Below are 17,188 nucleotides of genomic sequence, written 5' to 3'. Positions count from 1 at the left end.
GCAGATCACATTTCTAGCAGAAGCAGGAAGTGAGAATTGGAGGGTTCCTGCTACCAGGCCCCTTCTTTCCTCCCGAGTCGTACATGGAGCCAAACTGAAACCATGTGTTGTTCTCACCCCGTGGACCTCTGCATACAGCCAGCCTGGATGGCTGGTTGGCAACTGATGTGGTCGTTCTAACAACATGCGATCTCAGGAAACACGCAGCTCCTCCTCCCTTGCCATTGTTATTTGAATCCCCCTTCTGTCTAACTTCACTGGGGTCTCTTGGGGATAGCGGTAAGTGATTCCTCTCTGTGTCCGGACTCCATAAGATACACCCCCTCCTTTTTGAAGCCTTCATTCAAGGATGGATGTGATTGGGGAAGTACAGTAGTCTGTCCCCAGGTCCAAAGGTCATTTCCTGCTGCCATAGGTTAACAAGGAGCAGATTAAAAGAATGGCTTTAACACACTATGACACTACGCAGTGATAATTAAGTATAGTTTTTAATAAAATAGTTTTAAAAGATTTTTAAGTAGTATAAAACAGGTGTGATAAATGTTTGAAAGATGCATTCCCCTGCATGTTATACCTCAACTTTATATAAACTTTATATAGCCATTTCAAGCACTAAGCATTCCATACCTCTATCAACAAATGCAATTTGAAGATTTCAACCTCATGATGGTAATTCTGGTTTAATGCAAAATAAATGCACTTCTTCCAGTGAAAAGACATTCTCCTTCTTTTTTGAAGCATTAACAGTTTTCATCAGTCAATATTTAGTCAGTGGTGACATGTTCAGGCATGGGAATACCCCTAAGATGAGGTATTTATGTGGATGGAAAGTGAGGGTGTATGAGGCTGATTAGGTAAAATACCTGCCTCTTCTCTCAATCCTTCCAATTCAAAACTTCTGTTTACAGAAAACACCGGCTGATGAAGGGATAATCTGTTAAAAATATACAGTATGTAGCTCTGATTCTTTTGTCCCACTCTTTCTTACTGGCTTCTGCTACTCTTACTTTTTCTCAAGCAGAAATCTTCAAATACACACATTTATTTGTACATCTACAACTGTCTGTTCAAGCAAAAATTGAATTTAGAAATGCTTCCACGGTGGTGTTACTGGTAAAGCCTCTTCTCCAAAAATGTTTGGGCAACCCCCCCATTCCTATCGTCTTTCTCATGTGAAAAGTCAGCCCTGACCCACCTCCCATCTATTTTTTTCCCCTAATGAGACACGCATTGTAGGGACACCTGTGGGCTGCCATTTCATTGAGGGGGATTGAGCGATGGGGGTGTGGCAGCATTGCTAGCTTTTAATCGAGACGCGTTGACTAATCGCCCAAGGATTAGGCACTTAGACAAGGCCTCTTTCATTCTGATACTCCATATAGTGCAAAGACTGTGTGGAGATGGAGTGGGTAGGGGAGTAGGGGAGAGTAGATTTTTTTTATTGAGGGGGCATGGGGGAGTGGGGGGGGGGGGTACAGATGGCATACTGTACCTGGGTGTGCTTTGTTTGATCATGCCTGAGCCCTCTGCATGTACACACAACACACACACATATATCCTGGGGCTGGATCTTTTCCCAGTTTTTTTTGTTGTTGTTTTTTTTACAGGAGACAGCTCTGCATATTTCTCACAGCAGTCACAAACTTTGACTCCACCATCAGAGAAGTGTAACCCATTAAGAATGTGTCCATTGAAAGAATAAAAAAAAGAAAAGCAGAGAATGTAAGAGAAGAGTTTGAACACCAAACTTCACTTTGGTTTACACAGAGCTCCCCCTCAGATTGAATTTAGCGTGCCGTGAATTGTTTGTGTATAGGTTATTCAGAGCGAGCTATCGAGCTGTATATTGTTGTATGTAAATGAAAGCAGGGAGTCTCGTGTGTGTGTGTGAGGGGGGGGGGGGCTCTTCCACGAAATTTGGACCCGACATTCGCCAGACTCTCTTGCCATGTATTGGAGAAATTGACGAGATCATCTATAACACATAATGTAAACACACACACATCATCAAGCAACGCTAACATATGCTGTAGTAATACAATGAGGAAGCCGTCAGGCCTGCATGTCTTGTATATTGCTGTATACAGAGTAGTGTGGTTTTAGAGCTGTTGGGGAGTAATTATCATTTCAGTCCAGTAGGTTTTAATCAATTTTCTGAAGCACAAAACATTTTAATGTTTATTATCTTAAATTTTCCCAAATATTTTTTTGTTTAGTTTTTTAAACAAGGTGAATGATTTGTATTAGTTTGCCAAAAATTTGCACGTGCTCAGCAGATTGTTTTCTTCACTCACTCATTTTCACATATCCATGTTTACAGCGAGGTAGCAGATTGTTCATGTTTATATAAGAATAAGTTGAGTTCAAGGTCAGTGAAAGACAATGCAATGCTACTGTTGGTAATCTGCTTGTTTCTTTTGGGATTTGTGACTATAAGGTGTGACATGCTGTTTTTTCTCGATCCTCAATCTTCTGATACCTGCGAGTTTCACGTTTCACACACCTATCAGAGGAACCTGCTACACTCTAAGCCATCTTTGAATGGAATGTGGTGAAGAGCGAGCACAGGCCCAAGACGAGCCTTGTAACATGACGAGGGACAAAGGAGGGCAAACACTGCTGTGATTCTTGTCTTTTCAAAAGCTTCTGTCGGAGGGCAGCACGTTGTAGAGGTACTTCATTGTTCCTTTGAACGATGGCTAAAGGATGTGTTTGCACTGAGCACGCTTTAACCAGCAGGCTGGCATCTGAAGAAGTTGTCCTGGTGCCTGATTAGTCACAGTAACACCCTTTCAAAAAGGGGGAGAAAAAAAAAATCATGTTTACGTGGCAGGTGAGCGAGGCTGAGGTGCGCATTGTTAGCCATATTTGTTCAGTGGTTTTATGTGTTCTTTCTATTGTGTGCACTCTCAAGTAGCCTCCACTCAAGCAAACATGGGAGAAGAAACGAGCTTGAGGACGACATGCGAGTTAAACATCCGACATGATGAATCATAATCTGCTGCCTGAAACTAGGAAAGTTTATTTCTTTCTGTTGAGGTGCAATGTTCAGCTGAGGTGACTCTTTGTTGTGTTTGCTCACTGCCCAATGTGGCCTGTTGTTTGTGTAACCACGGGAGCAGTGTGGAAGCGGCGGCCAGCCTGACTTTGCAGGCAGTGTAGTTTCACTCAGATAGTGAAGAAATGATAACAAAGGCAATAAATTAAATGGTGCTAAAGTATTTGCGGTCAGGGAGATGGAAAAGTGAGAGACATTTTTCAGGTGAAGGGAGGTGCAGGAGAGATGCTGAGAGTGCAGGAAATGAATGTGTGTGTGTGTGTGTGTGTGTGTGTGTGTGTGTGTGTGTGTGTGTGTGTGTGTGTGTGTGTGTGTGTGTGTGTGTGTGTGTGTGTGTGTGTGTGTGTGTGTGTGTGTGTGTGTGTGTGTGTGTGTGTGTGTGTGTGTGTGTGTGTGTGTGTGTGTGTGTGTGTGTGTTAAAAGGCTCCGTTCATGAAGCACGGGGCTGGGAACTGAGTGTTTGGCCCTCCAGGTGTGTGTGCCTGTGGTTGTCGGGACTTGTGAGGCCCGCTGCGGAGGTGGCTACGTGACAGTAGTAATGATAGGTTGTGGCTGGTGAAGACATGAGTGGATGTGTGTGTGGCTGCAGGCAACAGTTAACTTGGCTCCTGATGACATACAGACGCACACACACACACACACACACACACACACGCACGCCCCTGCACACAGTCAACAATGTACCTTATATCAGACTTCACATCCCACGCAGTGCGAGCAATTAGACACATGACATCAGGGCGGGTGAGCACATGCCAAGCGGGGAGGGCCAAGTTCTACAAGTCGGGGTCAGATAATCCTCAACCAACCAGTTCTGTCTGCTGTGCAGGCACTTCTGTCAGGTGAACCAGGGGTGAAGTTCAGGTTAAAGCTGTAACTTGGCAGAAACAGTTGAGCACCTCAAGTCTGACTTCTCAATCTGTAGACTTCAACAGCTTGTAGGAAACATATATACCAAGTGAAAACAACTGTCATTCATCACTTCATTTATTATTCTGCAAATGTGATTGTGGCAAACCTTTTTGGAAAGTTGCTGAAGCTATGGATAGAGTCGAGAGAACATAAGTGCCACGGATGTTTTGGGTTTCTCGTCCCCACCCACGCTTGAAATGAATTAATCATGAAACACTCCCTCAAAATCCTCAAAGAAATGTTCTTTACCAAACCAGTGATCGAGATTCTCAGATTGACCGACGGATTGAATGCTGAGATTGTGGTGTTGATTACACTGAGCCTTTGTTTGTCTTGGATAGGTCGCATGAGAATCAGTTATTCAGATCCAATGTGCTACAGGTTGTGAAGTGAGAGGAGCATTCAGTATAAAGAGGAGGGTTGTGTTTTAATTTACTGGCAGTAAAGATGGTGATTCGCAGCGTTGCAGAGGAGATTTGCTAGTAAATGACACACTTTAAGGAAGTCGTTCATTATTGTCAACCAGAAAATAAAAAAATATATATAGGTAAGAAGTTGCTATATTTGTGTTCATGTTGCATGTGTCACTTCAATTTTCACTCTTAAATGTGTCACGTAATTTAATTAAATTTTTCCCAGATATGAAATATTTGCTACTGACTTGAGTGTCAGACACTCTTAGGTGTTTTGAAGATGCTATTGTTCGATATAGATTAACTTTGTGCAATAACTCCCTGTAAATCCTGCTTCCGGATCAGCGTGCACATACTCTCGCACATTAAAGTCTCATGAGTTGAGATCTGCAGATGTTTGAACCAGCTTCTGGTTTGGTGACTGGCACATACCTGGAGCTCATTAAATGGGATATTCTCTGCACTACTCTCCTGTCATTTACAGTAATGTGTAAAGATAATAGTCGTGTCTGACAAAGATGCTCATTGTTGTGGCTTGCAGCGAGGCCTTGCATCTGGGGGAAGCGGAGCTGGCTGCGGCTGGCCGCGCCACACAATAAAGCTCTTAGGAGGACCTTTTCAGTACCACGACGGTCTTCCCACTGTAGCCGCATCCGTTTACCCTATTCTGCCCAGTACTGTTTTGCAATACCGCAATATGTGACAACACATACAGTTAAACACAGAAAGAAGAGAGATGAGGAGGAGGAGAGACAACAGGCAAGCTATTGTCTTGTCTCACAAGAAGACAAGCTCAGAAGTACTCATGTCTGCATGTCTCCTCTAAACCATGAAATGTGGTTAAAGATGGTCGAAATACTATTTAACTCTCTAAAAGGAAGACGTACAAAGATAATGACTCGGGTGACAATGATTCCTAGATGGGCCCCAGCCATCCTCAAAGTGGCAACTTGCCACATACCCCGCTCAGGGGTAAAACTAATAAAAAATAATGCTCTCTGACAGAAAAACAGCGGGAACTTCTCTTTTGGTTTTGAGAGCTTTTGTGCACAAAGATCAGACGCGATTGTCAGGTACGGGAAAGATTATTTTTCAATTAGATTCTATATTCTGAATCGGGCTGTAATTGTCCCAAGTTCAAAGACGTCAAGAGGATATTTCCTGCTGTCTAAAGGCTTAGAGCTACTTCAAAGAAATCCAACTGTTGACAGCAGCTGGTCTTCTCAGGAGCTCTGACTTTGTCCTACTGTATAAAGACGCTCCTGCTTTAGTCAATCCCCTTGCAGTACAATAGTTTACATCCCCTCATGCACTGCAGTAGAAAGCTTTATGCTTTTGACAGTATTAAGCTGTCTGGAGAGATATCAAAGCGCCTTTCCTCCATCTTTGACTCTTGTTGTTCCTCTGCAGCTTTTTTCTTTTCACGTCCCAGAGACAGCCGTGCCCGGCGGCAGTATCAGTGCTTATAGTTGTGATTTTGTTGGCAGAGGAACAATGCTTCAGTTTAGGCAGTGCATTCCTGATTATTGACACACTGTGGTATGGAGAAGGATTAGCGAGTGCCTTCGCCTTCTGATTCTTCAACTTGGGCTCGTAAGCAACACCTGGGTGTCTCCTAGGCGACAGGCATCACAATGATTTCACCACCAACCGGTTCGACAGGGAGTTGGTGACAACCCTTGTGCAAGGAGGGACACTTTCAAGCAGAGAGCAGAAAATTATCGGCTTGACGTTGCTGTGTGGAGCACAGTCAGTCCTGCAGAAATTGTTTGTTGAAAAGCTTCTTTTTTATGGCATGCCTTACGTCCTGCCATTTTTTAACAGGAATTGTGAACCAAAGAGAATATGGCAAAGAAAAACTAAGACACAGTTTCCAAACTATATGGAATGTAAGTATGATTAAGGCAAATGTACCAGATCAATATCCTACCAGAACTTACCTACCAAATAGCATGCCCTCTGATGATGCTCATTATTGCTGCAGGATCCCAACTGCTGTTCACAATAAAATCTAACTCCTCTTTACCTTTGCATTTTTTGAGGTTTTTTCTGGTTTGCTGGTAAATTTGTTTTAACCTCAGTGAATAGGAGACATAGTGTGAGAAGAGATGATGCACCGATACCGGAATGTACTTATATAAGTAAGCATTCTCACCTCATAGCAGTTTTGGGAGCGGTTTACAGGACGAACTTTCAAGTGAAAATGCATTAAAGTTTTGCATTTAGACAGCAATATTTTTGAAACAAATGGCAGAAATAAAAAAAAACCCAACAACAAAAAAAACCCAATGCAGTTCGCATGTGAGGCCTTGAAACCGCATGGTTGTGTTTGTAGAATAATAAACTATTAACGTTAGCAATGGCGAGTGCACATTAATTTGTATGGACAGATGATGACGTTGGATTGCTGTTATGGGTGATTCTCACCTATTAAACTCCCAAGTCCCAGGAGAATATGGCCCGAGAATCATGATACTCTATGATTGTTGTCTATCTACTCGAGCATGAGCAGAAGAACTATTTACTATGGCTAATGTGTTGTGTTTTCCACAATTTCCAGGGAGATGGGGTTGGAGCGTTTCCTATAAGTTCCACCTTGAAAAAAGTTGTTTTCTGTGGCTCCAATCACTGTTGCATAAATGGACAGCCTCAACACAATTCAAGTTTTTGTTTTCATTTGAAAGTATTGTGGCATAAACAGGGCCTTACTCGGGATGGGGCCTGGGAGCTTTTTTTTTTTTTTTTTTGTGAAGTTTGCATTTTCTCTATTTGTATGCATGGATATGAATGGATGTATTCCTCCTGATGATGTGTTTTGGCTATAAAATGCAAGTTACTGGTTTCTTTTTGACCATAATTGCTTTTAAAGGCAAAGGTTTACTTGCTAATGACCAAATGAATACAAAGCGCTATAAAATAAATGTCTTTCTCATGAATTTCTAACCTGTTCGTGCAGTGGGAACAGTGTGACAGGGTGCAGATGATGGTTAATAGCTTGTGCAAGAGGAGCTGGTCCCATTCTGACAGCCCTGATTACCTGTGTCCGGCCAGCCCACATGTGGCCTGTGGTGAGATGGCCCGATAACTGGAACTGAGGCAGCATTGTCAACTAACAAGTAGTTTGCTGAGGGTCTCGAAATGACCTGCTCCTCAATCTTATCAGCAGGAGCCCACAGGACCCATATCAAGCATCCTGGAAAAATCTTCCACTGACATCATGGTCTTCAGGGTCCCCTCTATATTCTGATGCTTGGGAATCTGCTATTTGGGTTCACAAATAAACTCAATTATTTACTGGCTATCTAAATAAATGTTTCATATATATTTTTATAATTAAGATTATTTTAGTTTTATTTGATTGTTAAAAGACAAACATCCATTTTTATTTTTGTTTAGTTAGTATTTACACCATAATTTAATCTTTGAACGTCACGAGTTATCCAATGAAGAGTGTGAGAATATTTTTCAGAAATCTGGCCGCAGTAGCGTCACGTTCAGTTATTTCGTTCTTTTGTTAACTGTCAAAGGCCTCGGCAGTTGTTAATTACTGGAACTAAAAGTTCAGTCTAGTAACTTCTAATGTTCTGGGTGGAGGACAAACCTTGACAATACACAGATAGACGCCACTGTTCAGTCCAGGAGAAGACACTTGTATCAATAAAAAAGTTACTGTCCATACGTTCCAGAGGTGCCTACAGTCGACAGCAGGGGCTTTATCTCGCACTGTGCACCCGGCGTACATTGATAAGTGTGGTATTTAGGGCAATTGACTTCCCAGCTGTTGTCCATTTTGCACTGCATTGCTTGGTGACTAGACAGCTGACAAGTCCGCCAGGTGGGGAAAAACCCATCAGGACGGAGCCCATGTGAGTCACGCTTTCCATCCGACTCACTTTTAACTCACCTGTGTGTGCGAGTGTTTAGAAAAAACAGAAAACCAAGACCGCAAAATGAGCATAGATTTTACTGATGTCAACTGATTCTGTGAGAAATTACACCATAATAAAATTGGAGTGAATAGATGCCGCCTATTTACCAAGGTGATTATTATCTTGAAAGTAATAATTAGTAATGGTGTGGGGAAATTAGCTAAGCATCTGATCTGAAAAGAAATCTCAAGACTTTTTCCAGATAATGTACACTGTTACGGCGCACAGAATTTCATTATACATATAATCGTTTTTAATTGTGATCATTAAGGCTTCAAAATCATCTGATCTCATGAACTATTAATTTACTTTATTTTTGTTTAACATGAATTATGATCATGAAGAATAGAACAAAAAAAAGCTATATTTCAGTTTGTGTGTAATAAATCTAAAATATGAAGCGGTGTTTGATGGTAAAAATGAACATCCATTGGATTGAAATAGTTTGAGATTCACCTGAAAATGATGGTAATCTGAAAGTCACATGTGGGTGGTTGCCAGATAGCACATTATTTTCAGGGAAGAGTAAACATGTAATGTTCTTACTGATGGCAGGAATGTTAAAGAAGTGTTGTAATGTAACTGGAAATGAGATCTGAGTGAGAGCAGTGGAACCGGACCTGGCCTGATCAGAAGTTGTTTTGTTGGCACTGTCCCTTTTGTTGACGACGTCACGTTCTCGTGCTTATTGGGTTTGACAAGCGGGCGCTGAGTCAATGCGTCTCACACGCCGTCATTGCCTGGCCACTGTTCACCACCTGCTTGCATTGCTGTAATAGTTTTGCTTCGAGTTGGATGGAGATTTCACTTCCTGCTTTTTGTGGCCATGTATTAAAGATTGATTGGATGGCATCACTACAGTGTGTAAATATTTTGAAAGCCACATGATGAATTTCTTTTGGCCCTGGATCCCAGATAAAACCGTCTCTTCTGTGAGAATTCGTTTTTCCCCGTTGGTGATCCATGCAAATGATGGGTGTGTAATTGATGTGTTAGCCTTGTCATGCTGATGAGGAAGTTCGGTTTTATTTATTTATTTATTTTTCTTCTGATGGCTCATCCCTGTGTGGGCTCTGAAGCGCTGCCCTTTCAGAACAAGAATCCGCCTGCCAATAATGAAGTGTTACAGGCAGTAGACGTGGTCTTCTGGTGTGCGGCAGCGTGGGAAGTTTGGTGAACTTCCTGACCCCACGCACCGCCGCAGCACATTGACCCTCATCACGTGATAAAGGAATGCTCCTCATCTTTTGTTTTAACATCCACAGCACTCATGGAGTTGAGAGCAATTTTGCATACTATAGAATGATCACTGGCTTGGCATTTTGCCTCTCCATTCTCCTCCGCTGATATTCTCAAACGGGATTTGCCGGGCAGCATCTTTTAAATCACTTTAAGCGCTACTGAAGCCTTCTTCACCCAAAGCGGGCACCAATCTAATGGCATCATTTGGGCATGCACAGATCGAGAGAATCAACCACCCCCCCCCCCCCCTCCCCGTTTTTTTTCTTTGCTTAAGGTTTTGTGAACAGGGCGAAACAAAAGGCTGGCCCAGTGAAGCGCATCTCGGCTGGCGGGCTGAATAGAGGGGCCCCTTTCATGGCTGTTTATGAGCACCCCTCTTCAAAAACACACATACAAATCACATCCAGTTCTCGCAGTGGCTCCTCTGATACGAGGATGATGGCTGCATGGGGAGGGCAGGGTGCCTCTCTCCTCTTTTTCTCTTCAAGTTTATTTCCACCCAGTGTCAACCTCCAGCTTTACTATTCGTTTGTTTTCCCGATTTCAATCACGTTGCATAAGAGTAGGTCGGCCATCTGCTCGATTGAAGCACTTTTATGGCAACAATTGGACAAAAAAAATCCTTAGATTATTATATAGTCTGTTGCTCTCAGTGTTTATAAAATAAGAAAGTGTTTAACTGGAATAACGGGTCATTACAATATAGTTGATGTTATGACAGCGTTCATGGAAAATGTGGATAACTAAATAAAATAAAAGCTCTCAATGGCATTCATAATTATATAAATATAATAATTTATTTTGTATGAGTGTCATTTCATTTAAATAAGTGGAATCAGTTTCCTGTAGCCCGAGGTTGTCACTGAATTTGTATTTATTTAGTTTGTCTACATTCAAACCCCATATTGTCTTATTTGTAATGCTATGAATACAACAAACTAAAGTAGTATCCAGCTTTATGATGGATTTTTGTCAGTAAAAGACTAAAACAACAACAGAATTGTAGATACAAGTTTAAATACTGCTCTTTCTAATTGCTTCAGCTATATAAATATCACATACAGATCAGGCATGGGCAACTCATGACCTGCGGGTTACATTAATTCATCCTTATATCCCAATGACCAATATCCAATAAATAATTCTCTGTTGGTTTCCCAGGCTATGAAAATAGGAAAACAATTTCAACCACAGTTGAACATTATTTCAGATGTAATTACTTTTTAATTACAGTAGGGAATTACAAGTTGTAAAATACATATTTCCTGAAATGAAAAAAACATGTGTTGTGGTCGTCAAAAACATCTCAGATTTAGATATTATATTTGATATCAATGGGTGAAACTGGATTTGTTTGCAAACTGCAATATGAGCCTGTGTACGAGAGCTGTGGCTCTTTCCATGGGTCAGGCATGAAGGTCAGAGAACCGACAGCTTTTTTACAGATTGCAAGTCATCTCGCCCCGAAGTGGCTCTTCTTACCAACTACCTTTTCCGCTCTGTGTCACATCTTGTTCAACAGGTAGGATTTGATGGACGGGAGGAATGCAGGCGGAGAGATTTGTTTTGTAATGGCCGTCCATTCTTTGGGTGTTCTTGAGCAAACAAAGTCGCACTACGTCCTGTTTTTACGGGTTTCACACGTCACTGTTCAAACTCTCAAACAGGCTGGTCCCCAAGAGTACATGGAAGAGAGCAAACACCGCTCTAATACTTCACCACTCTGACCTTCTGCTAACTTGGTGTACACACTGGCAAACACACACACACACACACACACACACACACACAAACACACCTTTTACCAACGCCGTGCAAAAGGATGTGTGAAATGTTTGCTCCATTTTTTGTTTGATGTGCAACTGAAAAAAAAAATGAAGCAACAAAGGCACAAATTATGTTAATGCAAGCTAAAAATCCAGGTTTTGCTTCATATCAAGTAGCATTTCAGTGGAAAGTAATGTCAATCGAGTGGGTTCACAGCTGGCTTTACTATCATGTCTAAACATCAATGCATGCATGAATGGTGTTTAATCATCCTCGTGCAAGGAAGTATAGCCGTTTTCAACACTATTCTTTGCTGAATTTCATATTCAACCAGCACATGAGGTGCCCAGTTTTATCTACTTGCGCCAACCTAATTGAGTGCTACTTTAATGTGCACGGGTCAAATGTACGGAAAAATAGTGCAAATTCTGTGGGAAAGTTTGAACGCTCATAAAATGATGGATTTTCAAGTGCTCCCTTAATTCCAACAAAATGTAATGAAACAGTGCAAGGTCTATTTTTATTAATGGCATGGAAAAATCTAAAGGAAACGTGTAGCGATCCCCAGTTAGTGCACAAGCCGCTGTGTCTTGGGCCGATTTAGTTTATATAAGCCTGCGCAAAGCAGTTAGGTGTGTATGTGTCTGGACTTGTGTGTCGCTGCAGTATTCCTCCACAATACAGCCAAGCTCTCTGCCATGGTTTTTTTTTTCTTTTCTTTTCTACAAACATAAAAGAACCAAACAACACCTCCTGCTTCTATAGATCCCTGTACGGTCTCGCTCTTTATTCCTCTTTTCCGCTTGTTTTAAATCTGTCTCATATACACAAGGCATTCTTCAGTGGTTGTGTAACATGATTTGAACAGAGAGCAGAAGTAAGACGGGGGAGATAGAAAAAAGAGGGGGGGGGGATGGTTTGTCTTGCCAGGGTTGCATGTCCTACTGTGCGCTCATATTTCTCTGCCCGCCTGCGAGCGGCTGGCTTACCGTTGGCCTGCTCAGCTCTTTCTCCCCCATGCATGGCCTACCTTAATCTCTCCTGTGTACCGTAAACCACAGTTAATAACCCTGTACACGATTAAAGCAAACATCCTAATAACACCTTGCCTCATTATCGACTCGTGTTGGGAAAATGAATGGCTCACCTCAACCCTGTAATATGGCTGCTGAAGATGATAAGCAAGCATGCAAGACTGTCATTGCAGGACAAGAAACAACTGTAAACCCATATTTAAAAATTCAACAAGTTTCTTTGCATTTCAGATAAGTTACAGCTGATTATTTATTCATAAAGAAGGTAGTTTGGATGAAGAATCAAATCCACAACTGAAAGTGGAGCGCTGCTCTAGAGGGTGCTGTTTACTGAGGAAATCTACTCTCCAACTCTTCCCTATTTGCAGTGCTCACGACAAGTTGTTCTTTATGCTCAATACATATAGAGTTTTTAAGCTATCCTGCAGATGGAATCAACATATAAAGTTTAAAATGTTTGGCAAAAAGATAGTCGGAGCAGGTGTACTTTGAGGAGGATTTCGAAAATGTAGGTGTGAGGTCAGATTTAACTCTCAAGGAAAAATGAGACGTGAAAACTCAGGGATTTCTCGAAGGAAAGATTATACAGTGTTTGAAGGAATGTGCAGTACTGTGCTGCAAGGCTTTTTTTGACACATTAGGCCATCACAATTGTGTGTGTGTCCGCATTGCCCCACACACAAACACACCAACGCCTGCATATGTTTACACAAGTTTCACACAGCCCGCGAGAGCGGATGACGAGCTGTCAGTCAGACCTCCGCTGGCTGAATGGAGACGGGGAAGAATGCATCGGCGGCGATGGTTACACCTGCACTGTCTGCCATTTCCTGCGGCACTATTGCAGGGTGTAATCCCTAACATCGCCTGTGTTTATGCCTGTGTTTTAGTTACAGGCCTGACACTCGCATGCTTTCGAGCTTAGATGGGACTTCTGCTTCACTTAGTCCTCAGTTCAGCCCGGGGGGCATCTTCCCCAGTGTACCACACACAGGCTCATCACCAGCATATATAGATACAGTAATGACCCTGACATTTTAGGACTAGCCCTTTTTAATGAAAAAGGCCACACCCCAGAGTGTTATCTAACGATATTTCAATAGTTTAAACACAGTGTTTTATGTGCCATTTTCACATGATAAAGTAGGCTAAAAAGCTTGGAATCACACATTTCACAATTTTCAGTTGCAAATTCTCTAAAATGGATGAATTTCTCAATGGTTTCTAAGAAAGATTGACTAGCTATTGATCACCAGTGTTCTATAATGTACAGTATCATTTGCAAAAATAAAAAACCCCTAATATAAAATACTATATGTTTGGAAACCTATTATATCTGTGCGGTGCTTTTCTCCATATGTTTTTGGGGTTTTTTCCATGCTGAACTGACTAGAAAGAATGCCTTGGCTGTGTTATTGCTTTCTCAAAAGTTGGCATTTAATTGATTTTATCTGTACATAAGTTTTATGTTTAAAAGCACATTTTTCAGACTTACAAAGTTTTTAAACTGAATATTGATTTGCACTTAAGTATGACTTAAATTACCGTAAATGCTTGGAAATAAAAGACCATTAAATACTGACTAATTAAGTTATTGTAGTATTTATAACTTCTTCTTTCTCACCGAGTAATGTCGTGCATTTATCATGTTCATCTTCTACTCACAGTAAAATATGTGCAATCTGAAACAGAAAAAGGCCTTTAACTTTTTGTTTCTGAATTCTGAGTATCTAACTAGAAACTGCTTTCTGTCGTGTTTTGTAAAAGATCCTTCAAACTGGCTTTTCTAATTTTAGAAGGCAAAAAAAATCTATTTTTATCTGTTGTTTTGGAGCTGGATTTCCTTAACAAGATCATTTACTGGAAACCTTAAATTGTGGCTGTTTCCTTATGTACTCAGTATTTGAGGAGGTCTTTTTTTGTTGTTTTATATGGTTAGTGTTTCGTCACGAGTGACGCCGGCTGCACCACTGAGGTCATGAATGGGGAGGAGAGACTTTCTGTGCCAGAGACTGAACTCACTTTTTATTTTAGTAAATAAGCTAAATTTAGAACTCTGCCGCCGCCAAAACTGTGTCCCAAACTCCCTGAATGACACACCTTTCGAGAAGTGACTCTTAACATCTGCTATTTTTATTATAATCATACTTTTTCCCCTTGTTTTTGTTCCTTTCTCTTGTTTCTTTTTCCCCCCCGACAGACACACTGTTAAAGTTCTGTTTTTCATTTATTAGATTTGTTGGGTGGATTATTATTGCGAGGATCTTAATTCCCTCTGAAGAATGGGCATGCTTCAGGAATATTTATGAAAGCACTTTGCTCTGACGTGAGTAAGAAACTCAGAACCAGTGAAAGGCCCTCTCTGCTTACACACCCACCTCACGCTACTGCCCAGTGAAAGGTCCGTTGTGATGGTGGCATTTTCAACCCCTTCAAAGTTGGACGGCCAATTGGATAATTGGATTTGGTTTTGGTTCTGGGGAGAGGAAACCGAGCTGTGACAGTGCATAAAGTTACATATGAGCACTTCTGCTGACTGAACAGTGCGTAAAGTCTGGTCTAATATAAGTACAGTATTGAAGCTTTGTGGTTCTTCTGTATGATGTGACAGTGATGAGACCCACCCTTAGCTCATCTGTTATTTTTTACCTCTGAATCATTTCGGATCGCACCCTGCTCCTCCTAACAGAGGCACGTGCTTCGGTACCTGGTGCTGAAATCTTTGTTTCTTATACATTTTTAACACTTCATTTGAATAAATAAATAAGTGGGGAGTGAAGGATTAGGTGGGATTTTATTAATACGGGGTGTGTAAACGGCATGTGAAGTGACGTTGTCTTTTTTTTTTTTTTTTTTTTTTCCACAGTGAACCAAATTCTTGGGATAAGATGCCAACATTTAACTGCTTCTCAGGGATCCTGTGGTGAGTGTGTGCTTTCACTAAAGATACTCAAATCATCTGAGTGTGTTTATTTTGTTTCAGTGTTAAAACTCAGCTGTTAATCTTTGCTTTATAGAACATATTTTGAACCACGTATCCCTATTAGGCCAGCTTAATTGCCTCAAGGTCAAAGTATGTCTTTTCCCCAGCTTCTGTGTTCAGCAGTGTTTTAGTTTGCAGCTTCTGTGGCTCAGCCAGATGTGCAAAGCTTTCTGTAACAAAGTGAATGTGTGCCAGAGACTTATAGTGTTACTGTGGTTCAGGCTTATAAAACTGACGCAAGTCCTACTTTTACTGGTGGCACAACGGGTAGCCAAATGTTGTTAACTGTTTAGCTTAACATGAAGAATTTGAACGTAATTTACTTGGCAATCTTTGTTGTGGCGTACTCTAAACATTGTTATCATCCCCAAAATGTTTTTTCTAACACAAATCATCTAATTACACTGCTCCGCAAGGGCACAACCATCAATACGGTTTTGTATTGTACTGTAGCCAGCAGCGCTCTTTGCTGAGCCACTGTCACGTCCCATCAGGCCCCCTCCCTCACAGGGAGCCCATAGCGCCCTCCTTTAACTATTCCACCCTCAACCAGCCTGTCACTGTGTCACCCCAGGGTGATGCCCCTCTCTCAGTCCCTCGGGGCCCTTTTGCCTCTGCAGCACTCCATGTTTGCCCAATCATTTGGGAGCCGGATACGGGGATGAATTGTTAACTACAGCAGGTCAACCATTGCCCCTAAGCGCCCCCCCCCTTGCTCCGGCCCTCTTTGCTCTCCCTCGACCTGCTGTTGACTCATCTCCATGGTGATCGGGCAGGAATTTTTTTTCCCCTCATGTGTCCGCTGCCAGTCAGCTCCTACGCTTCCTCTCCTCTTCAGCCTCTCCACCTCTGTGTGCGTCCAATCACAAAGCAGCTGGGGGGAGTCACATGGTCAGGAAGTTTTGAGTGGAGTGGTACCGTCTTTGGAGTTGTGAATTTCTGTCCAGATCAAATTTCTGTCATTTGTTTGGTAGGAAATCTTCATACATATTCATGCAGACATTTTACACATTATCAGAAGTGAACACATACAAGTGAAATTTATGACACGGCTATATATTTTAGGATATTAGATTAAAAATGCCATTTGAAATGTGCAATATATTATGATATATATACTCTGTGAACACCTTAAATCCTTTTCCTTGAGCCATTGTTATGGTTGGTCTCAACATATTTTCTGTTTACAGATTATCTTAATCATAGCATAGAGAAGTACTGAACAGATCAGGTTTGTATACAGACTGTATACTATTCCTCTCATCACAGAGCTCTGCAATACTGCAGGGCAGACAATGATTTTTTGGAATTAATTTTTTTGCATTTTACATTCATCTTTGGAATGATACAATTTGAGCTTAAATTAATTGGTCTGCTTCCTGCAGCAATCTAAAGCAACTGTGACACTGACATAATTTTCTTCAGTCAAATTCTTAACATTGTCGCAGCAAATCAATGGACAAGCATATGTGTTTGCTCGTATGTGTATGTTTGCCCGTTTGCCTCCACATGTGTTATTAGCTTAGGGCAGGTGAGTGTTTGCCTACCTGTCTGCCTTTATGAGATCAGTGTTTGTCCAAGGAATGCACCACGTCCGATTTGTCATTGACTCTTATTGTTCAGCTGGTGCCTTGAGTTTGAGTTGTGTTATGCCTTGGCAAGTGAGAAATATGTGCTTTTCTCCATTTCTTTCTTTCTTTCGTTTTACTCTGGACTTTGTCAATTATCAGAGGAAGAAGTGCGAAAGCATTATCAGAATCATATATGAGATCTGATCCAGTTACACGTCATCCATTTGAGAGAAATGACACACTTCTGCATTTCATTTGTAAACTATATGTTGTGTTTCG

General features: G+C 41.5%; 1 long non-coding RNA gene across 1 annotated transcript in view; it reads left to right on the top strand.

Moving 5' to 3' along the window:
• Positions 1-17,188, top strand: part of LOC308141442 — a 51,113-nt gene that overhangs the window by 18,768 nt on the left and 15,157 nt on the right. The window contains exon 2 of the long non-coding RNA XR_013936972.1: positions 15,222-15,278. This is a non-coding gene — a long non-coding RNA (uncharacterized lncRNA). The remainder of the gene's footprint in view (positions 1-15,221; positions 15,279-17,188) is intronic.

The sequence above is a fragment of the Blennius ocellaris genome (genome assembly GCF_963422515.1).
Source record: "Blennius ocellaris genome assembly, chromosome: 16".
NCBI classification, from domain to species: Eukaryota; Metazoa; Chordata; class Actinopteri; order Blenniiformes; family Blenniidae; genus Blennius; species Blennius ocellaris.
This window is presented reverse-complemented; position numbering and strand designations above follow the sequence as displayed.